Source organism: Plodia interpunctella, chromosome 25 (assembly GCF_027563975.2).
Source record: "Plodia interpunctella isolate USDA-ARS_2022_Savannah chromosome 25, ilPloInte3.2, whole genome shotgun sequence".
Taxonomy (NCBI): Eukaryota; Metazoa; Arthropoda; class Insecta; order Lepidoptera; family Pyralidae; genus Plodia; species Plodia interpunctella.
This window is the reverse complement of record NC_071318.1, coordinates 2,589,466-2,614,507: the sequence shown is the minus strand read 5'-3', so window position 1 is coordinate 2,614,507 and position 25,042 is coordinate 2,589,466. Positions and strand designations below refer to the sequence as shown.

The window sequence follows — 25,042 nt, the reverse complement described above, 5'->3', positions numbered from 1 at the left end:
TTGTAACCTATAATCTAGGCATATCCGAAACTTTCCACTAAATTTTGATTTATTGGCATCACGCGTCGCCTTTTGTTACCATATCAATGCACCGTGACTGTATGAGGGGTGGTCACCCTACATGACTATGTCACGGGAATAAAGGCGATGTTGCAATGAATTAGTGCAAGTTGTACTGTTGTCTGTACCATGACTATTGGATGGTTACCGCATTTACAATTTATCGCTTCCAACAGTAATGTGTGTGGCAAGTCAATCGTGTAGATATTTTCTAAATTGATTAATTTTGGATAGGTATAAGTACGTAGCCGGACGTGACTACTAGGAACCACTGACGTAATGCATAACATGACTATTTCAAAAATCTTTGATACAGATTTAAAGAGATTATTCAAATTACCTACACGTTAACATAAAAAAATAATAATAAATATATTAGGACAAATCACACAGATTGAGCTAGCCACAAAGTAAGTCCGGGACTTGTGTTATGGGATACTAACTCAACGATACTATATTTTATAACAAATACACATATATAAATAAACATCCAAGACCCGGGCCAATCAGAAAAAGATCATTTTCCATCATTACCCGATCGATCATTAAGCGATCGAACCCCGGACCTCTTCAGAGGTCCGGAAGTTCAGAGGCAAGCACTTTACCACTGCGCCACCGAGGTTGAGGTTGAAAATTTTGTGGTACTATAAAAAGGTTAACTTTTAAACACCAATACAGTTAATATAGTGTCTGGTTCCTGTCATAGAATATTAATACCTCGGTGGCGCAGTGGTAAAGTGCTTGCCACTGAACCTAGAGGAGGTTTAGAAACAAGCACTTTACCACTGCGTCACCGAGGTCGAGGTTGAAAATTTTGTGATACTATAAAAAAGATGTACTTTTAAACACCAATACAGTTAATATAGTGTTAATACTGGTTCCTGTCATAGAATAATACATATTCATGCACTTCCGTGAATGTAATACGTCATATGGCAGCCGGTCGCAAAATCATAATCAAATCAAAAATTCATGGCTTTTTTCACGCAATCTCTGGATTTATTGGCAAACAGGAATGCAACCGCAAACACTATAAAATGGGAAAGAGTCAAATAGTACAAAATTTCTGTCTCAAATGTGTGTGTCTGTCTGTTAGACAGAGCCAAGCGTCGTGAAAACGTGGCAATTTTCAAATCGTCTCGTCATCTAATTTTTGATTTTCCATGTCTCCAAGTTTCCGCTGATTTGTGGGAAGCCAATTAATGGTTAACTTTGCCCAGGCCTTGTTAGGCTTTCGGTGGATGTACCCAGCCTATTCCTATTCAATATAGTGGCTTTCAGAAGATTCATTTATTCATAGGTAGGTACTTCCTACTGCGTACTGTGCAGGTCTGCTAATTACTTGTTCAATTACAATTTTTAAATATAATATTCATACTATTATTATAAAGAGGTAAGAGTTTGTGAGTTTGCAACTTTGTGTGTTTGTATATTTGAGGCCGGTAATCTCCGAAACTATCGAACCGATTTCAAAAATTCTTTCACCATTAGAAAGTTACATTATCCAAAATTGCTATAGTCTATATTTTATCTCAAAACTCCCACAAGAGCGAAGTCCCGATCAACATCTAGTTCTATATATTCATGTACTTATAACACTGTCTTAGTGCGAACACTGTTATGATGTTTTAAAATTTTGATAAATAAATAAACATTGTCTACAAAAACTACTACTTTAAGTTTTTTTTTTTTTGAGTGGCAATAGAAGTTAGCTTTTTATTTGATGTCTTTTAACCCAGCTATAGATAAATACATAAAAACAATGTATTTATATAAGTGGCACCCAACAAAAACGGAAAGGGCCTAAAGAGTAATAATTCATGGCCGTCAGACGTCGACTGTGAAATTTTAGATTAATTATGATTTATGTATCGCCGATCCGGTTGTTTAGATGTTAACAGTCATTATGCGGGTTCGGTGCTCGGTTAGTCACTGTATTTTTATTATAATTATGTGTGGTGTACCATTACTTAATTACAAAAAGTGATACAGCACAACTTGGAATCGGATTCGACCGAAGCTGTGCTACGTGGAGCATTTCAAGCAGAATTTCATCATTTGTTTCTTTTGGTTGTTATAATTATTCCAAATAGAATTCCGTAATTTAAGACAAATGAACGTTTACCGTTTGTTCGTAAGATGGCATCGTTTATATTTTAAACCAGTTGTTTATTGCAGCTTCTCTCTATAGAATTACTATTAGAGTTTAGTAGTTTTAGTAGGTAGTACTTACAGTCAAGGTAGTATCTTACAGTCAAGTACATAATATTGTCAAATCAAATCAAAAGTAATTTAAGTAATTCTCTCAAACTCTCAAGAAGCAAAGGATTTAACTAATTTTAGTTGTAATATGTAATTGTTTAAAATTATGTATGTTGTAGTCAACATAAATATTACAAAAAAAAGTAATTATCCTGTTATTCGCCTTCCGAGATTTATTTTTATTTACCTTGTAGTACCCTTAGTACGACCACCCATTCCGCACGCATCTTTTAGCGTAGTAGGTTAAAAAATAAAATAAAAGTGAGGGTACCTCCACTACCACGCTATCGGCCGGTCAGCCGACCAAGCTCATTCCTTTGTGCGCACGCGCCACGACCGCACGCGTTCTATAAATATAAATAATAAAATGTCTAAACGCACTCATGACGAATCCAAAGAAGAAGGCAGAGGAAATTTAAAAAATATGAAGAAAAGTTAAAAAAAAGGAGAAGAATTGTGCTTGATAATATTGAGGAACAAATAATAGGTTAGTAATATTCATGTTTATTACTTATACTACCCCAGAATTCACTTTCGCTCCGAGTTAACACGAGATGTTAGCCAGTAGCCACTTTCGCTCCGAGTTAACATGAGATGTTAACCAGTAGCCATTTTTGCTCCGAGTTAACACGAGATGTTAACCAGCAGCCATTTTTATTCCGAGTTAACACGAGATGTTATCAAGTAGAATTTTTTGCTTATGCGTCAAAAAATCCTTCTTATACTGGCCTGCGTTAAACGTTATGGTTTTTTATTCAGGTCCTCAAGAACCAGAAGAACGATTTACTGCTTACTACGATATGCCAATATATGACTATACGTCCGTTGCTTCGCCTACCGTGCCGGACGAGCCTGAGCCTTCCACTGAACCTGCTGAGCTCGCGGTCACCGCAGAGTCATCCGCTCCAGCAGCAACTGGGGAAAGTATATCCAATGAGGGTATGTCCGTTCCAAACTTAAATTTGGATCCGCAACTTCTCGAAGTTCTTGGGGCTTTCGAAGAAGAAAAGACAGACTGGGGCGAACCGATCGTAGATCAAATCGCAATACGTCTTAAACCACTCTTGCTTAATGGGCTCAAAAAAGAAGAAAAGGAAAATCTTCTGAAGAAATTTCCTTTTCCTAAAAATTTTACTTTAACTAAAGCTCCCACTCTAAATGCGGAGGTAAATACCATGCTTAGCGAAACAAATCGGAATCGCGATAAACGGTTATATAACAAACAAAATCAGCTAGGATCAGCTCTGAGCGGATTGACAAAAGCAACATCTCTACTTTTGTGCAAAGAGCCCAAAATTCCCGAAATTTTATCTATTTTATCTGACACAAGTAAAATTTTAGCAGATTCTCATTATCTTGAAACTGATACCAGAAAGTCTCTTGTTATGCCACTGATAGATAAAGAACTTGTTGATACTTTTAAAGATCGCAAAAGGGATGAATTTCTGTTTGGTGATAAGATCGGAGAGTTAGTTAAAAACTCCCGTGGCATTCGTAAGACGGGTCAACTCATTAAAGCACCGGCAGCTAATAATTTAAACTCCAAAGGACCTTCGTCTCGCTATCGTCAACTTCAGTCACAAAAGTATGTGACTCGAGGCGGAGGTTACCAGAGGCCATACCGCCGGCGAACCGCTCCATCCCAACCGTCGTCAGCGGTATCGCGTCGGCAGCAGACAGCGCCCCGCCGTCAGCCAGCTGCGACCACGCTCCAACACAGCGCACAGCAGCCGGCCACAACGGTGACCGAACGGACAACGGGAGCGACTCACTAGCCTCCATGCCGTCATCCCAGGTACATGCAGGCCGTTTACAATATTTTCGCAATGCTTGGTCTACTATAACCGACGATGAATATATTTTAAATACAATATCCGGTTATAAGATTCCATTTATAGAAATACCAGTGCAAGATCCTAATTTATACCCAAAACGAGTATTCTCTCCCACTGAAAGTGCATTTATGACATCAGAAATTTCTCACTTATTAGATATTGGTGCTATTTCGAAATGTTGTCATGTTAAAGGTCAATTTATATCAGATATTTTTCTCATACCCAAAAAAGACGGTGGATTTAGATTTATCCTGAATTTAAAAAAGTTAAATAAATTTGTTCATTGTGAACATTTTAAAATGGAAGACATAAGAACAGCCTCCAAATTAATAACACAAGACTGTTTTATGGTAAATCTAGACCTAAAAGAGGCCTATTTTTTACTTTCAATTCATGAAAGCCATAGAAAATTTTTACGGTTTACATTCAATGGAAACTTGTACGAATTTTGCTGTCTCCCTTTCGGCCTGTCATCGGCACCGTATATTTTCACTAAAATACTAAAACCGGTTATTACAAATCTCAGAGCTAAAGGGTACCTTTCAGTTAGGTACCTGGATGACATCTTGTGTTTTGGACACACTTACGCCGAATGTCAACAAAATATCAACGAAACAATAAAATGTTTGACAGATCTAGGTTTCATAATAAATTATAATAAATCTAATCTGATACCCAACAAATCATGTAAATTTTTAGGCTTCATTTTAAATTCCGAAAAAATGATTTTAGAATTACCTGCAAATAAAAAAGCTGATATTTTAAAACGTGTCGAAAAGATGTTTTTATTAAAAATAATTTCGATTCGTGAATTCGCACGTTTCTTAGGTAATATTGTTGCTGCATGTCCAGCTATATCGTATGGCTGGATGTACACAAAAATATTCGAAAGAGAAAAATATCTAGCTTTGCTTGACAATAATAATAATTATGATTCAACCATAAATATTCCTAATCATTTACATGAAGATTTGCTGTGGTGGAAAAATAACATTTTATCTTCCTACAATCCTATTCGAAATGGAAAATATTTGCTCGAGATTTTTTCGGATGCCTCAAAAACGGGATGGGGAGCCGCTTGCAATGGCGAACGGACTGGTGGCCATTGGACACATATAGAACAAACCAATCACATAAATTATTTGGAATTATTAGCTGTGTTTTTTGGGCTAAGATCATTTGCACAGGATATAAATGACTGCGAGATCCTTCTACGCATTGACAATACGACTGCCATTTCATACGTCAACAAAATGGGCGGCATACAATTTCCTCATCTTTCAGATATAGCTAGAAAAATATGGCAATGGTGCGAAGAGAGACAAATTCATATTTTCGCTTCTTACATAAAATCGTCGCATAACACCGAAGCTGATTATGAGTCAAGGCGTCTAAACATTGATACGGAGTGGGAACTCTGCAATAAAACGTATGAGGAAATTATCGCTCGATTTGGTAATCCTGATATCGATCTCTTTGCTTCTAGAATTAATTCAAAATGTGATAAATATGTATCCTGGAAAAGAGATCCATATGCGTTTAATGTCGACGCCTTTACTATTGATTGGTCTTCTTTCTTTTTTTATGCATTCCCACCATTTTCTTTAATTTTAAAAATTCTTAAGAAGATTGTTAATGACGGTGCAATGGGAATATTAGTCGTACCATATTGGCCCTCACAACCATGGTATCCCCTATTTACCTCTCTTTGTATTAAGGAAGTCATGTTGATTCCTCCTAATAAAAAATTATTGTCTTCTGTTTTCAGGAAAATACACCCGTTGCACCATCATCTTTCATTGGCAGCGAGCGTTGTATGCGGCAAGCCTTCCTTAAACAAGACATACCAACCGCCGCTATAGATATTATGATGTCATCACTTTCGAATAGTACTAAAGCTCAGTATTCTTTTAGTTTAAGTAAATGGTGGGATTACTGTACAGAAAATAATGTTGATTTCTATAACGTAAAGGTAAATACACTATTAGATTTCCTCACCAAATGTTTTCATTCTGGTGCATCTTACGGTACGCTGAATAATCATCGATCGGCAATCTCTTTGATTTCTAAACATTACATAAGTGATGATGCAAGGTTAAAGAGATTTTTTAAAGGAGTTTTTAAATTAAAACCATCTTTTCCTCGTTACAATGTCACTTGGAACCCGAATATTGTTTTAGATTATCTTTCCACATTGTATCCCAATGATTTACAAAATTTAGAAAAACTTACTCGTAAATGTATCGTTTTGTTAGCCTTGGCTACAGGACAAAGGACTCAGACCCTTTCTTTAATAAAATTACCTAATATCAATACGTATGATAATAGAGTGATCATTACGATCACTGACCTAGTCAAGACATCTGCTGCAGGCAGAGCTCAGCCAGTTCTAGACTTACCTTTTTTTGTAGAAAGACCGAGTATTTGCCCTGCATCCACAATCATAGCATATATTGAAGCAACTGCTTCTATTCGTGCAATTTCTGAAACGAGGATGTTTATTTCATATAAGAAACCTCATAGAGCAGCTTCATCCCAGACCATAGGCCGTTGGATTAAACAGACTCTGTTGGAAAGTGGTGTCGATACCACTCTGTTCCGTGCACACAGTACCCGTCATGCAGCGACGTCAGCTGCTCTACGAGCTGGTGTCAGTGTTGACACAATCCGTCGGTGTGCTGGTTGGACGGGACAGTCAACGGTCTTTGCCAATTATTACAATAGACCAATTACTAATGACAATACAAATTTGTTTAGCTCGATTACTCGTAAATGATAATTTGTATTTTTGCTATTTTTTGATTACATAAATTTTCAAAACATTGACTTTGTTTTTTTTCTCTAAACATCTACAAGGTAAATAAAAATAAATCTCGGAAGGCGAATAACAGGATAATTACCTGATCAAACGAACTATCAGTGAAGTTCGATCTGAATTATCCTGTTTTCGCCGAAGAGATTTAAGTTCCCTCCCAACCCTAATCTCTAATTATTGTCCCCAATGTCAATGTTTATATCTTGAAAATTATTTTCTCTAAAATGAATGAGCTTGGTCGGCTGACCGGCCGATAGCGTGGTAGTGGAGGTACCCTCACTTTTATTTTATTTTTTAACCTACTACGCTAAAAGATGCGTGCGGAATGGGTGGTCGTACTAAGGGTACTACAAGGTAAATAAAAATAAATCTCTTCGGCGAAAACAGGATAATTCAGATCGAACTTCACTGATAGTTCGTTTGATCAGGTAAAAAATATGTTTTATTTGTTTTTCAATTCATGACATTTCAACACACATGAAAACATACGAATAAACACTCAAGCCACTCAAAATACCACACACACGAATAAAACAGACAGAAACATAAAAATTAATAAATTACATGACATCAAAGCGACATCAAAAACACTTTCATGGTAAAAAAAAGTCTTTGCTAATGGTCTGAAATGTCCTTAAATAACTTCAGTATAGAATGATTTCTCGAACGATAAATTTCGTGCTAAATAGTCCCCCTCTATATTTTTTTACTACTGCTGGCATTGAAGAAGCAACAGTATTTATATTGACACAAAGTTGAATATTAAATAAAAGATATAATGAACATGTGTTAGAAATTTTATAGTTAATTTCAAGTCTTTATGTTTTAAACTGTTCGTTTTTACGTCGTTAGGAGAAGTATACTAACCTTTAAATAACTGACTTTTTGCTTTTTATTACAACTTTGAGGTAAAGCGAATGACAGCTAAAGATAAAGCTTAAAGCGTGATTTAAAATTACGACTTAAGCTTAATTTTTAAATGCATTTATTTAGATTCATCTGTTCCGGTGTTTCGCCTTCTTCAGCTTGTGCAACGTTGAAATTGTCCACTTCGTTTCAGTTTCCATGCAATTTAATTATAAACTTGATTTAATGATGACGTCAGGATCGGCTCTCATCGAAAGAACTAAGGGTCACAAAGCTTTGACAGCTGATAAGCAAAAATAGCATTCCCAAAAAGGGTTGACGTCAGACGAGCGGCAGGTTGTAAAATCATGACCAAATGACCAAATCAATACAAATTTAATAGCAATTTTTTTTTACGCCTGGGCTTTGAGACGTCACAGCTCCAAATGTAACGATGACAGAGAGAAACATAAGACCAAGCAATATAATATTTTCTACTGATCCCAAACAGATTTAACTCGATAATTTAACCGTAATACAACCGAAATCAATACGTACGAATCATACGTACGTACGTACGCATTCAAAGTGTAAAGTATTTTAATACATGAAGTCAACTAGTATAAATAAATGGCAACACAGACAAACCAATCGTCTATACAAATCTGAGTAATGTTAACAGCTGTCGAGTTTTCCTCACCACTGATTCTTATACATCAAAAGAATACAGCGTCAAACAAAAACATATTCTAATAACAAGCAAGAGATATTAATTTCCCATGTCAATTTAAAGCCTAAAAATCCATTGAGTCGTTATGCAAATTAAAACAATTCATTTTGTTTAAGAGGTCATAACTCTGATACGAAATATTAGGTGCCTTCTAAATGGATTCGATAACAAACAACCAATTTTTTTTGGTGCTATAATAAATTTTCATTTGTTTTATATATTTCCACGAGCTGTAATTAAAAATTTGAATACATTAAATTTGATCGTGAAACGGCCTAAATCAAGTAAATTTATGCTATCAGACGTTTAAATTTTCCTTATTATTTCATCAACTAAACAAAGTAAAACAGTAGTTGTAAATTTTTATAAGCATCAAGATTTTAGCTCACAGATTAATTCAATTTCATTTTTTTCATATCAATATACTATGTGCATAATTTTCATATCTTGTTCAAATGAAAAGAAAAATAAAAAATCGTTCGGGAGTTTATTGTAATTTTATTTGAGTTATACACGTATAAACACTAACTCGGGTGAAGTGTGTAAAGTAAAAAAAAAATTGTCAAACACATCTCCACATCATTTTTAGCCCGCGCCCGATATTAATGGGCACAGATGTTCAACCCGTTTGCTTCGAAGATTCTCAGTATGGTATTTGCGGCCCCATCGCGAAAAACACAACACCACCCTACTAAGTCGGTATTACTTCCTGTGTTCTTTAATTAAGTGCGTTTAACTTTTATAGTGCTTTTTCGTTGAAGTATCACTTCAATCCAGTTTCACACTTCAATGTTTCTTCTTTCAACATTCTTATTACAAAAATTTGTTCGAAACGTTTAATGTGTGAGTTCTTTTTATTTTCTAACTAGATTTTCGCCCGCGGCTTCGTCCGCGTTTATTAACTGCCGCTCGTAACTTATTTTTATCAATATCTCGAGGTTCTAATCATCGTGTCGCGATGTGTCACGATGTCTATATGATGTCTATACCAGATTTTAAGTTAGACCATATTCTATATAACTGCGAAAACCGCATCAAATTCCATGCAGTAGTTTTTGCGTGATGTGCGAACGAAAATACAGATAGACAAACAAAAATTCTAAAATACATTGTTTTGTTTCTTCTATTAGTCCAATAATAAATATTATTCTCATTAATTGACAGACTCGGTTTTCAGAGCGTTTACCCAGTTACAGTTTTAGATATTGAGCGTTGGAACCTGTGCTCCGCTTTCCTACTTTTTCGTCTCCACTTCGCAGGGTCGTCGGCATCCCTAATTGTCACTATTGCCTGTTGATGAATTCGCAGCCATCATGAGGAAGCGATGCGCCTCTCACCTCAGGCGCATGCGTGACAGTCCCAACAGTATACTGTGCGCGTTGGCAGATCGCTGGGACTCGCGGATGCTAGCTCGCTGGATAAGGCTGCATGCAGTTATTTCGTAAAACTGTTTGCAGCTACTCCAGCTGGCTGGCATTTAATTTAATTCTTATTTTATTATGTATTTTACTAACACTAGTATATAAGGATATTTTTGTTTATATTGTTATTTGGATCTGTGGTCTGAAATAAACGTTTATTATTATTATGTATCTCCTTTTATAAATTCACGGCACTGAGTCCGGTCCTTTGAGAGGCTTGCGTGGGGATATGGATCCAACACGTATAGGCCCTTTGGAGAGTTTTGATGTTGTTTATTATGCACAAAATATAGGCTATTCCCACAATGACTTTGTCAAAATTAAAAATAGCATTTTAAACGTGTTGAAGCTATTTCTAATAAAACGCTTACTGTAAACCCCATTAACTAATTGAGTGTATTTTAATTTAATAGTTACATACATGACTTTAAATGGCGTTGTTTAATAACATGAAACTAGAAAGTGCGAGTCATTCCAATCCATATATTTATTATGTCTGACTCATTTGAAAGTTTTTCCGATGTCTTTCTAAGGCGTTAAGCGTCTTTTTCTTCTTTCTCCACTTCACACGATCTAAATCTTCCTTAGTGGTCAGAGCATATTGGCACGCATGTCCTTCTTGACAACTTCTACTCTTTAAATGGATTTGTTATACATGTCACTTATGCTTTTTAAATTATTTTTTAAAATAATAATGAGATGAAAAAATTTTGGTGTCGAGCGGGAATTGAACCCGCGCCTCTGTCTATCCGGGACAGTGCTCTAGACCACTGAGCTATCTAGATCATGACGATTCGCCTGAATTAATTCATCTCTTTCGTCTTACGCCAACGGACAGTGTTTTCGAGAATAGTAATCTTAACTAAACAATAAACCCCGCTGTTACAAGCAAGAAATTATGTTTTTTGAAAATACTCAAGCATCTATTTAAATGGATTTGTTAGACGTATCACACATGTTTTTTAACTTAATATTATATATCAAATATAATATTATATATTATATTAAAATAATAATGAGGTGAAAAAATTCTGGAATCGAGCGGGAATTGACTTACAGTACATAACCTCTACTCTTACTCCATCAAATCATTTAAAAAGTAATCTCTCTTTATTGAGTTCTTCCGATTACAATTCTAAGCGGGTAAAATAGAGTAACCAAAAAATTTTAAAGATTTGTCTATTGGATTGATCCCTATTTAGGTATGATTTTATTACCTATGAGCTGCCAAAGCTTTATGAGCTGATAGGTAATAACCGCCTGTGACGTGTGGTTCCGCCCTAGGATAGGACAACTCCATATCCAAGGTCTCTTTTGATTTGGACGGCCACATGTTATTATGCTAACATGGAACATAGTATGAATAAATGGTAAAACAAGACCATTCTTATTCAAAAGTAAATAATCCCGAACTCTGACCGCTAATGCTTCCAGTATATTATTCAGATTCCTGTTTCCAATTTCGGGAACAAATCACCTGTCCTCCTTGCCTGTATATCAAATCCCTTATTTCCTCTGGGATTAGAGTTTTGTTTACCTCAAACGAATACACGGTCTGGAATTGATGCGTGTAATATTGTTGTTTGGATTGTTAAAATTTGATTGATATTTCATATAGGTTCTGTGTCCGAGTTCGATAAATTGTGAATGTGTCGAGAACCAATATCGAAATTCTACGTTGAACGTTGAATTTGTCATCTTACAACTACCATTACAGTAAGAAACTATATACAGTAATAGCGATAGTGAAGCTTAAATAATACATCTTACATACTAGCTTTTGCCCGTAGCTTCAGTCGCGTTTATTTCGTACATCCACTCGTGACTTATTATTATTGATGTCTCCAGATAATTAAGTAATGTATCGCGATGAAACCTATACCAGATTTAAAGTGAGACTCTATGCAGCTATATACCGCATCAAATTCTATCCAGTATTTTCTGCGTGATGTGCGAACAAACATACAGACAGAAAGACAGAAAAAAGGTTTTAGTTTCTAATAAGGCCCATAAAAATCCCCATTACTATTTTTTATTGAATTTTAAATTATTATCGACTTGGCTGACGTCTTACGTTGGCTTTTGTTCCTGATCTAGAGTAGGACCATTTGAGGATTAGGAACCTTGATAAATATAAGTGATCCTGGGCTTATGGGCATCACAGTCAAGAATAACAATGCAGCTTGCTCGGAGCCGGTATATAGCTGCTTACTTCCCCTTAATTGCTTCACAAATTGTTTAACAAAAACTGTAATAAATAACGCTCTGTTTTTACTCAGCCATGTTAAACTTAGGGTAAGAACTGCTTAACTTCGTTTTAAAAGTTAAAGTAATAATAATTTTCAGGTCGGGGTGTAAACTAAATCAGCGAGTACTTAGTAGACGCCACTTTATGAAAATAATAAAAAAGAATATCGTGAAGTACAGACAGAAAAAAAATGACAAACTGTTTCATGCATAATCTCACTAATAATCAAAGGTAGCCAAAGACCATACAAAGTAGATGAGAAAATAGGAAAGTAGTATAGAATGGGTATATAGTTTATTCGCAAAGATAGACACACATACAGATATAAGAATAATAACTATATAAAAAAATGATATAAACAATGTGTATTCGTGTCACAAATAGGACGTTTCAGTATTATGCTTTATTGGCTTCCCATCAGACTACGCAGAAATTCAAAAATCCTTTGTCTCCTTTCAAATATCTTGTTTAATCCCACTTCCTTCATATATTCGAGAACGGTTTTCCTTTCTGCGCCCTGCTGATGCTCCTTGCCGTTCCCATCTAAGATCCCTTCTTAAATTTCCTTCTCATGAATCTATTGCATATTCCCACTCTTTTTCTGTTGAAGCTGTTAGGTTGTGGAATTCGCTGCCATCTGATATACGTGACTGTGATTCTATATCAGTTTTTAAGAAAAGGATTAAAGAGTATTAACCTCTCTCTGTCATGATGAATTGTAGATTTATATATGTATATGTAATTTATATAGATTGGTATGTATATATTTAAGTATATATGTATGTAAATTTAAGTAGGTTTATTTTGTTTTGTTTAGTACACACGCACTTTACGCTTTCTTCTCTCGGGTCTGCAGGAAGAGATTTCTTTAGAAATAAGTACTATTATTTCACTTTTTACTTTTCTTATATAAACTGTTCGTGTACATAAATTGGTAAATAAATAAATATGCTTGATGTGAAAGTCCAACACTGATTTTCAGACAGACATAAAATAATGTCCGATGACATGAAGCTGAGTTACTCAGCTCGTTACAGTGTAATGTAAGCGAATACGCTTAGACGGAAATAATACTACGGCTGCACTCGTTTTAAAAAAATATCTAAACTTTTTTTTGCTGTCGGTACATTTGTAACGAGCGATTTCCGCAATGGTTATCGACATCGACAGGGCCTCAAATAAGTATTACCTTTATGTCACTGCGCAGTTTGCATTTTATAGATTCAAATAAACTTTTACACTTTGTCGTATTGAAAGGTTATTCTATTAGGAAAAATGTAACATCCATTTAATTTACCGATTACGTTATAGATCTGAATGAAATTGTGATAATTTGTAGATATGTAATATTCTAGCATCCTATCCCAGCTTCCCTCTATTAAAATCACAGTTCATTATACACCTAAACCTTTTTGAATCACTCTATTTATTTTAAAAGACCGCGTCAAAATCCGTTGCGTAGTTTTAATGATCTAAGGGTGACTGCACTGACAAAATTGACGTTGATTTTAAACGGTTTAAAGTTAATTAAATTTGCGTTTTTGTGTCCACGTCAAATTTAACGGTGCAACCCACCCTAAGCATACAATAGAAATAGACATACAACGAATTGATAGACAGCGGGAAAGCGACTTTGTTTTATACTGCGTAGTGATACGTTTTTTTTTTTAATTTTTGTTACTAAGTGCGAGGTAAGGGCGTTACAACGGGCAAAGCGTAAAGTGTAAACCTCAAAATGTTAAAGAATCTGTGATTTACCGACCGGCCACCTGCCTAACGTCACCTCTTTTTGAGACTATTATTCCTATCAACTACTAGTATTACAGTTATTTTCTGAGTAGCGATGAGCACTTACCATCAGATGACTTGCTGTTCGTTTGCCGCCGTAATCCTTAAACAAGTTTCTTCATTTTTGTCACAATATTTTAATGTCGCCAGAGAGATCTTATTGTATTCAACGCACGTAAAAATAAATCATGTCCGTGCAGCAAACCGTTGAGGAGTTCCCTCGTAAGTACCGATCCTGGGCGCACCATTAGGTCACGCTTATCGTATCATAATATTGTTTTGGAATCTGACGTGGCGTGGATAATTTCAACTCTGTAGGATAAGTGAAATTTAACTTGTAAAATTTGATTACAGACAAGCCTTGGGACATGTGAAACTAAATACCTTTATATAAAAATCGTTTTGTCTTTATATCGTGTAGTGTCGAGTTTGATCATGTTTGCTTGTACTCAAACTCCCTCAATTAGGTTAAACGATAGAACGTCAGGCTGGTTTGAAGATTTGGTGCATGGCTTAAGAATACAAGAGACTTCGGAATTGCTATTTCAAAAGAATCATTTATTTGGCCAGGCGTGTGTTGTTCCTACCTCAGCCGTTGAGCGTCGGAGCCCAAGGTCCATTTTCCTAAAATGCCACGTTTAGTTGTATTCCAATCATATTGGTGGAATTTAGAATTGGAATAGTTTGATATAGATATATATATGAATAGCTTTTTATCGTCATCTAAACTTCTGTAAATTTGTCTGGTGTTTAAAAGGCCATGTTTTTTTAATAATAATAATAATAACAAATCTTTATTTCGGAAAAGTCCATACCATGTTAGTAGGTGACTTTAAGCTTGTACTTACATCTACGTGATAATTTGAAATTTGCCAAGATGAATTCATGTTATGCCAGTGCTTCGGTATTGGACTGGCCATCTTAGCACTCAACGCGTTAATATATTGTTTGTTAGACTTTCCCACCTTTCATAACTTGGACCATAATTAGTAGTACCCTCGACAGTCCCTGACCAATGTGGTCAAGTGAACATCACAAAGGCGGTCAAACGCAATACATCAATCAATCAATCACTCAGACAATGCTTTAAGCACATCTGTTTATTACAATTGAACATTGTGGTTTTGTTATGTTGTCTTATGTTAATAGCTATAAGATTTTAAAAAAATGGGTTATTAATTTGTATCATTATATGACTGATAGTAGGTATATAGTTTGCTACTGGCCCTTCCCAGCTTCGCTCGGGTAAAACCTAAATTATACATTTAAATATTTATCTTGAAACACATATCTTTGAAATATATCCGCATCAAAAAATCTTATATAATAAAATAAATAATAATAAATATATAACACAGATTGAGCTAGCCCCAAAGTAAGCTCGAGACTTGTGTTATGGGATACTAACTCAAGGATACTATATTTTATAACAAATCCATATATAGATAAACATCCAAGGCCCGGGCCAATTAGAAAAAGATCATTTTTCATCATGACCCGACCGGGTATCGAACCCGGGACCTCTCGGTCTCGGTTCAGAGGCAAGCACTTTACCACTGCGCCACCGAGGTCTTCAATATGTACATCTTATCTTTATATATGTTACCTTTTCAAGTCCGTAATCTTCGTTATAATTATTATAGATTTCGCGACGCCTAGCTTTAGATCCATGGACTAGCGACTACAGTCCTTATTATGTAAACCTTTTGACTTAGTTTAGCCTGTAATAAAATTTAAGTTTTATAATTTTCTGTCTAAACTTTTATTTGTTGCCCGAAATAAATGTATTATTACTATAAAGACGTGATATCTGTAAAAGTTTTAGAAGTGCTAATGATAGGCATTTTCCCACTCATTTTTTACATTTCCAAAGCGACCTTACCAAGAATTTGTCTGTTTTATTTTTACGACAGACATCAAACAGGGTGTAACCTCAAAGTGTTTTGACCTACAAGCTGGGAATTTTCTTTTTCTTTCTTTTGAGAAATGGTTGCGACGTTTAGCCTCAAATGGTCAAAACGTTTATGTCGGAGGAACAGTTTTATAGATACAATTTTTTTAACTATGCTATTTAAACATGGTACGTACATAGGTAATGTCGTGAGGAAACTTATTAACTATATGATGATATATTGATAGAGATATAAGTTGTCCGTATGGTATTCGGTCACAGGCGGACATTCTTTACCACTGGGCCATCTTAAAAATAAACTCAAACAAAAACTACACTAAAAAATTATATCAGATAACAATCATATATCCATTGTGTCTCGGTTCTCCGCAATATAGAAAAGGTTGAAATTTTGTATAAAATTATACTAAATTTCAGTCTCTTTATTTCTTCTACTTTTATTAAATAAATAAATAAATTAGGACAAATTACACAGATTGAGCTAGCCCCAAAGTTCTAGACTTGTGTCATGGGATACTAACTCAACGATACTATATTTTATAATATATACTTATATAGATTAACATCCAAGACCCGGGCCAATCACAAAAAGATCATTTTCCATCATGGCCCGACCGGGGATCGAACTCAGGACCTCTCAGTTCAGAGGCAAGAACTTCACCACTGCGCCACCGAGGTCGTCGGTATTTCACCGTCCCATGCCATTTTCTGTATTATACTTAGAGCCCCGTAAGGTTTAAGGTAGCATCGTAGCAGCTAAACGGGTGAGTCGACTTTCATCTAGTTTTATTTATTTGAAAGATTAAATTATTTAATTGAGAGTGTTCTTAGTTATGTTTGCAAAATGTGTGTTTAGCCGTATGGAAACCTTTTCTAGCGGATGAGATGATGCAAGCAACTTCAGAGTCGGGGTTTTAATAAATTTTTAATTCAGTTTTTACTGCAAGTTGTATTTTGATTTTTTAAACGTTAAATATGTAGACGAATTGATACGTTTATTGGCTGAAAACATACTGCGACACGGTAGTAATTGGACACATTATTAAGGCTTCAAGAATGACTGTAAACGTAAAACGATTTATACCTATGTACTTTTTATAGAAAAGTTTTGCAGATATCTTCGTTAACCTTCAACGAACATTAATTGGAAATGTAGATAAACTTCTCCATAATGAAGCTACAGGTTAATTATCTCGTGAGTTTTCCTTAAGCCCAAATTCCGTGTATTAGGGATCATGGATAGGACACATCTCCCGGAACCGACCGGAATGTTAATCCAGCACTAGAGGTTGAAAACAGTTTGTAACCAATCCGGACTTTTCTGCCAGCTCCACACTGTCGCCGAATTCGGCCACATGCCGACGTGAACATCGCGTAGTTAGTATGAGTGCCTTTATTTACCGCAATGAAACACCAGCAATGCATACCAAATCCGCCAAATTTTGGCAAACTGTTCGACGACAGAGTGGAGCCGGCATTTGAAAGGTCAATCGAAAATGATACCGTAGACGGTATTGTTAGTCATGTTCGGTTACTTTTTGGGGCCCAAAATATCATTTACCATCTTAATCTTACCGGGGATCGAATCCGGGACCTCCATGATAGCAGTCCGACGTGATGACCATGGCTACCGACCTCTGTAGGCACCATGGAAAATCACCAAAAAAAACTGTTAGCAAAATGTTTATTATATATTATTGTATAATAAATATTTCAATAGTTCCAACACCAAGTTCCATCACTTCATTTCAATTACAGCGTACCATAGAAATAGAAATGTATAGATAGGCACATCGACGTTATTTGTTTTGCAAAAACGATTGTGCGAGCAACACAATCTAGCTGAAAGCATTCATATAGATAACACACCAGTGTCGATTTTAATCTTTTACCGTGAAATATTCAGTATTTTCGCCAGTTTGTATCAATTGAATACAGTTATGAATTTTACGCTGAAATTATTTTGTGTTGCAACAATTGTGAAAAATTGAAATCGTAAACGAGAAAATAAATTTTACACAACATTTGCCTTTGTTTAGGAAAATTTGTTTAACAATAAATCTAATATTTTTCTACTTCTTTATAACAATTATTTCTTATCGTTTGTATTATTACTAATACTGGTGCCGCCTAAAGGCATCTGACATGACTTTTACGACTGCCCACCGAGAACTAATGGTTACAATATTACACAAGTGAATGTCTCATTTGTAAATATTATGTACAATTATGGTACGTACATAATATTTACAAATGAAACCAACTTTACTATACGTGGGCAAGCTCATCTGTTTTTAGACACCCTAGTCCGCTCAAATTTAACACACCATAAAGTACAGTCAACCTCATCAATTATGCCCGGGCTTTGGACGTCACAGCCGATATTGCAACCGAATAGAAACAATATGAGAGAGAAGCAGTACACATCATAATCATAAATTGTATACACCTGTCCCTATATTTCGGTTGTTCCAACAAAATCGAACCAATTTTTCAACGAAGCAATTGACTGTGACATTGTTACGGATGATTTAACAGAAAACTACGCGTTTAAAATTACAGTTTGTTTACTACTGCTCTTTAGAGTAGAAAATAATTGAGAGAGTTGTGTCTTTTTGGCTGGCAACACTAGCATTTATCAACCAATCCTGACCATGCATTAGATTTTGGTATTGCCATGTCAAAATTTTCAAAGTACATATTTCATTACAAATTGGTAGCACATATTTAATACAGCCAAAAGTTCTTCGCATAATATCTGATTACGGTATTCTAAACAGCATAAAAATGTACAATAAAAAGCCCTTTTCTCTCTGCTTTCACGCCGTCTTTACACAACATTTAAAAACAAATAAAACACGCAATATATTTGCTATGAACTACCAAGTGTACGAGATATATTCCGCTAGTGTACACTGAAAAAGAAAAATTATACTTTCCTGAAGCGTAGGTAATATAGCACTTTGACACAGAATATATAGCGTACAGAAAATTCATCTTCACAACTTTTCAACGTGAACAATTGCCCCATCACCTTGCAAATACAATATCAACGCATAAGGTCTGTATGCGACTGGGACCACAAAAAACTTTGACCGCAGTTCGGATCACTGAAACTGGGATTATAGAAAATACGGTCCGACTATTTTCAAACAAAATATTGGTTGACATAAGTGCTTGAGTTACTGGGACCACAGATTGCATTGCGGTCCAAGTCGTCAAACTGCCAAACACAACTGCAATGCAACTGTACCTACTGCACGAAAACCAAAATGCAACTGACACATTATTTACGATTAATATGTTAAAAAGTAGAAAAAATTGTCTTAAATTATACAAATTAAATAATTAATTGTCGTTTAAATTGTCGCTCATCTACTGAATCTTCAATTTACGCTTGTACTTTGTGAAAAATGTACAACTTCCACGCTCATATATGTAATTTCTGGGTACAATGTATGTGTACTTGGTCGAGATTTTCAGGGGTCCTTGAGGAAAATGGGGAACATAATACGAAATTTATGCTGTTACCCTTTGTTTTACTTGTACGAACCTTGTTCCTTGCAAACTTTGCAACGAAGACAAGTACAGTTGCAAACTGGCAAGCTCTACCGTCCTCAATTTCATTTTCGTCTGCAAATACTTCTTTTTGACCCCCGAAGCAAAAACAGGGGTGTTATAAGTTTAACGTGTCTGTGTATGTGTGTATCTGTCTGTGTCATTGTAGCTCCCAAATGGATACACTGATTTTCGTTTAGTTTTTTTTTTGTGTCATAGATAAATTATCTATCCCGAGTGATCAAGCCATGTTTCTTGAAAATCGTTTCAACCGTTCAAAAGTTGTAGGGAAATGAATATTGAAAGTCGGGGGTTTTTTAATTTGTCTAACAAATAAGCTTGTTATATTATTATTTTTTCTTATCATCATTGAAGGTCGGTAATCATCAATGCGATTTGTATCTTTGAAACGGCTGCTCGGAACATAGATCGCGTACTTTTGTTGTACCATTGGCGTAGGTTTATCAGCAACGAAATTCTTCTTCGTCCAGGCCTTGGAACTTGCCTTATATGGTAATGAAGGAACTCATATTTGTTCTTTCGCATTATGTGGCCTGTGTTTCGATTACATACAGCATCAATAAATATAATAACCGAACGAGTAATTTTTTATGATACTCATATAAATTCGCGATTTTTATTTTGATTTTTTTATTTCACAACCGGCCGCCTGTCTGACGACAACCCTACTTGGGAACACTATTGTTGCCTATGAGCTGCCACGGCATGATGACATCCACGGAAATATATGGTATTATTCTAGGGTGGATCCACATTTAACTGTTATTTGTATTTAATTACCTGTGTATATCAAGTCCACTTTTTCTTTAATTTTCATTGTAATTATCAAAGATTTGTTTAGATTTATAAACATTAAATTTATACTCTAAAATTAATCTAATCACACTTAAATACAGTCGAAACTTCGCAGAATAATACCCTAAATCTATCTCTGTCAACGTCATAACATTAGAAGGAGACAGATTAACATCGCTTCTGGCTGTATAAATCTCCTAACGACGACTACAGGTGCGTTATGACACTGACAAAGGAGCTACTGTTTCACCGTCATCTGTTTAGGATTTCTCAAAATATTATTTTATGTTGATAAAATTCTGGTCAGATACACAGAAATCAAAACTGTGTAAAACGAACAGAAGTGACTTAGGTCTAAACCTCGCTCCCGGTTACATTTAGGACAGTAGAGTAAAAAATACTGACAATATATTGATTATTCGGCTGTTCTTTCGGATGAACTACTCAGTTCACGCAAGGCCCAATTGTCTTCATTATCTCTTACTCGAAGGGTTGCATAATTTTAGATAGCAATAATTGAATGTGATAAAGGCATTTATAAAGTCACAGCGACTACGCTGGCTTGGTCATCTAAAGAGAATGAGGGAGGATCGTGGCGTTTAATCAGCTTATCTGGGAAAAGTGTCGGGGAGGCGCCGCCCAGTCGGACGTCCCAGGTATCGCTGGAGCGACGCTGTGAAGGCTGATCTGCACGAGGTGGGAGCGGTCATTGGCAGACCTCCGTGCAGAACAGAAGATTATGGCGTACTCTCGTTTCGGAGGCCAAGATCCATTTGGGGTCACTGACCCAGCGTAGTAATTGTAATAGTAATAATTGAATGTAGATATATCATACTAAATTGAATAAAGAATTTTGACATTTCACCAATTCTCATTGGCTTATTGTTTCGATCTCCGTGGGTTGGATGGATCCGATTTTGCCGCAAGCATTTTATCGAAAAATATACAAATGCTTTCATAAAAAAATAGTTTCCTAGAAACTTCAACACGATACTTTATCGTTTGTTAATAAGAAATGATTTTTTTATATTGGCTCTAAACTAACCATAAAGAAAGCCCAATTTTTGGATTTGTATGATCCAAATAAGTAATAAATAAAATTTTTTTTTTGAATGTTTTCCGAGTAAATGTAGATTTTTACCTGGAATAGACCTGGATGAAATTTACTAAATCATTTTCTTCAAAAGTTCCGTATCCATACAAAAGTTTTGATTATACTTACATAGACATTCAGACTTAGATAGCTAGTCTTATAAGTAAATTTATAGAAGATTAAGTTAAATTTCAATAATTTAAATAAATCCTTATTATACATACTATTATTATAAATGTGAAAATGTGTTAGTTTATTTGACTTTTACGTTAAAACTAAATAATTAATTGATGCATTTTTTGGTGGAGACAGTGGGAAGAGAGCCTGTTGGGTAATTTTCACCTCAAGCAAAGCCGCGGTCAACAACGATGTTTTTAAACCTTCAGATTACATATCCCATGGCTGTTCAAAGGTATCGGTCCAAGGCAATTTTGTCTGCCTCTGCAAAGTTGGACAACCATCCCTAAAAAAGACCCGTGGTCCAACTAGTTGGACGACGCAGTTGGACCACTGCTCAGGACGGACATCTGCGACTCAAAAAATGGCTTAATTTGCCTACCCTTTCAAAGCTACAATAAAGTTAATATTTTTCGATATATTAAAATTTGTATCGTTTTTTTTCTTCAATATTTCCTTAAATATTACACTTCCTTGAGTGTATATTTTTATAAGTCTGCAACTACAAATGCAAGGCAGAACGATGGGTTTATATTTCAGTTAAATTTTGTCTCACTACCCGCAAATCGACAAAATGATCTTCTGTTGGCTTGGTCACCAAGCAAGCCTTGGTTTAAATCACGTTAAACGTTAAATAAACATGATTCGAAACGCAATGCCTGCAGTACACTCAGAGGATTGCATTCAGTGCGGACTGCTACTTCGAATAATCCTATTAATGAAACGTCCACTATCTGAGTAACACTTATGCTGGCATAAGTACATCCAAGTATTTGTGGCGTGTGTTCCCTACTACAGGACCACTCCATATAATCCCGTGCATGTTGTACGAGCCGACTAAGTGACACATAGTCTTAACAGCGCATACTACAATAACATCCAGCGCATACCCAGAGAGAGTTGGTGTCAGGCAGGCATAATGAAAAGCCACAAATCGACATTAGTGGCGCACCTTGGGAGAGACCTATGTCCAGCAGTGGACTGCTATAGGCTGATGATGATGATGATGATAGGCATAATGGTATAACAATGCAGCTGAATGCATTATTCGTGGATTTAAAGTTGAAGTAAATTTTCAAAGTGTGAAATCATAAAAACAAACTTAACCTTCAGTAAAAAGTAAAATTGTGTAACAACTTTATGAACTCATCACCATAAACGTAATATTTAATGTAGCTAGCTATCGAACAAATAATCTCTCTTTGTGAACATTTAGTAAGTTATGACGTCACTTGTGCGTCATAGAGCGTTTGGACGATTCCATTTTATTTTTGTCATATCTTTGAAAGCATTATCATTATCACAGTAATTCTTTTACTGGTGTTTCTATTAATATATGGGCCTTCGAATAGTCATTATAACAAAAAAATTACAACTAGCCTATTTTACTTTATATAGAAAACTATAAACAATATGCTACAAGAAAAAATCCGTTAATTTAATACCTATTTGTTTTAGTATGTATCCTGTTCTGTTTTCGAATTTTAAATATTGTTTTATTTTATAGCATATCAAGTTGCTAGTATAGTGCATGCGGTGCGGAACCTATGCTCCAACACTTTGTAGCTGGAAACCAGGGAAAATACTTATCAAGTATTTTCCCAGACGAGAGAGAGAGAGACATGTAAATAGAAGAAGACATATGTATGTACCTACTTCACTGAATTGATAAATTAACCGAAATAAAATTGCTGGCTGGAACTGCAGCCTAATATTGTTTCTTCTTAATCAAAATCTTTCGCAATAATAGCGGCCAGTACATAACATTCAATAAATCATCTTTCATTTCATAAATGGAAGATGTCATTCATTCTTTCGCCGCGTACACGCGCAGGCAAATACTTGCCAAGTCAAAAAAAGGAATCCCGGTACAATTTTAATGTGTACGAACTCTTTGGGATACGCAAAGAGCGGTCTTATCAAATATTGACACGGAATTCTTTCCTCCCCTTAGCTGTCTTGACTTCTGTGTAACATTGTAAACGGTTCTACTTATAAAAAGGTGAGTGGGAACATATTTGACTTGGAAAGCAAATTGTGTTACTTTTTGGTATAGTCACTTTTCATGAAACTCTAATATTTTTATACAAAAAATGATACTCCTATAAACGTTGGGTACATAATAATTGATACGGTGAGTTTTCTATTTGTTAGTTGCACTTAATCGCATCATAATGCGATATATCTGTTTGGTCGTATGCTTGACTGTTAGAGAATGCCATATGGCATTAAGTCCGCCACATTTTGTTTGCAATCTTTTTTAATGTATTCAATAAAGTTTTAAACTTATGAATATTCTGATATTTTACTTAGCTGGATTGTTTTGTGTCGAATTTCATTAAATTGTAAAATGTTGATATGAAACAATGTTAATAAACAACACCAAAACTGACTTAAGAAAGAATAAAATAAAATTAATGTAAGTACCAATGATTCGGTACACATTTTGATCCTTGTTTATGGTTCTGATTAAAAATATAAATGACTAGCTTCAGCCCGAGGATTTACTCCCGTAGAAATTTTGGGATATAAAGTACCAAAAACCATAGCAAAAACTCTTGACAATAAACCACTTCGTCTAAAGTACCTGATCGCTTAATGCATGAATAAAATATGGCCGAGTCTAGACAGCCACAAAAATAACGCATTCAGATCACTGATTTTATTTTCCAGTATTTGAAAATGCAATTCTAATAGGATTAACTCATAATAATATGAGATAGAAGGAAATACAGCAAAGGATAATTTTTCCTTATCATTTTATTTATGGATTGGAATTAGAAATTGCTTTTCGGCGGATTATAATTCTTATTGAAATAAAGCGATGTTAATGTTCATACGTTTCTTTTTTTCAACTAATGTAAGAAAATTTAGTTTTTTTTTTTCAACCTAAATATATATTTTAAACAAAAAATCTGTAATTTAAGAAATTGTATGCAACACTGATAGAAATATAACAAAATAGAAAGATACGTGCAGGATTACCACTAAATCAGAAACGTAGACGATACTTGATATAAAAATTTTACGTTGATATTTTCAATTTGATACCTCTACGATTGCACAAGACAGACAAACGGATAGTCGACAAAGAAATTATCTTAAAAGGGTTCCTGTTTCTCTGAGATTATCCACTCTAAAAATAAAGATAGGAAAGATAATTAAAAAGAACATACATACATAGAATATATTGAAATGATATTTGATACGTTAGAATGAGTGAGTATAGAGTGAATTAATTAATTAAAAATAAAATAGGTTTTCATACGCGAAAAGAAAAATTGTTCTAAATTCAAACACTTTCGCTTGATTGAACTTGGAACAATATAGTTTTTATATTATGATGTTTCCATGAAAAGTGATATATGAAATAAATGTTTTTCATATAAAAAAACACAAATCACGCACGAGCATTATATGTACCTAAAGGTGTATTCAAACCTGCAATCTGTAAAAGGTAAGCAAGTAATAGCGCGAGCAA

General features: G+C 35.1%; 1 pseudogene; it reads left to right on the top strand.

Annotated features, from left to right (window-relative positions):
* Nucleotides 1-2,689: 2,689 nt before the first annotated feature.
* LOC128680686 (uncharacterized) lies at nucleotides 2,690-6,189 on the top strand (annotated as a pseudogene).
* Nucleotides 6,190-25,042: the final 18,853 nt, after the last annotated feature.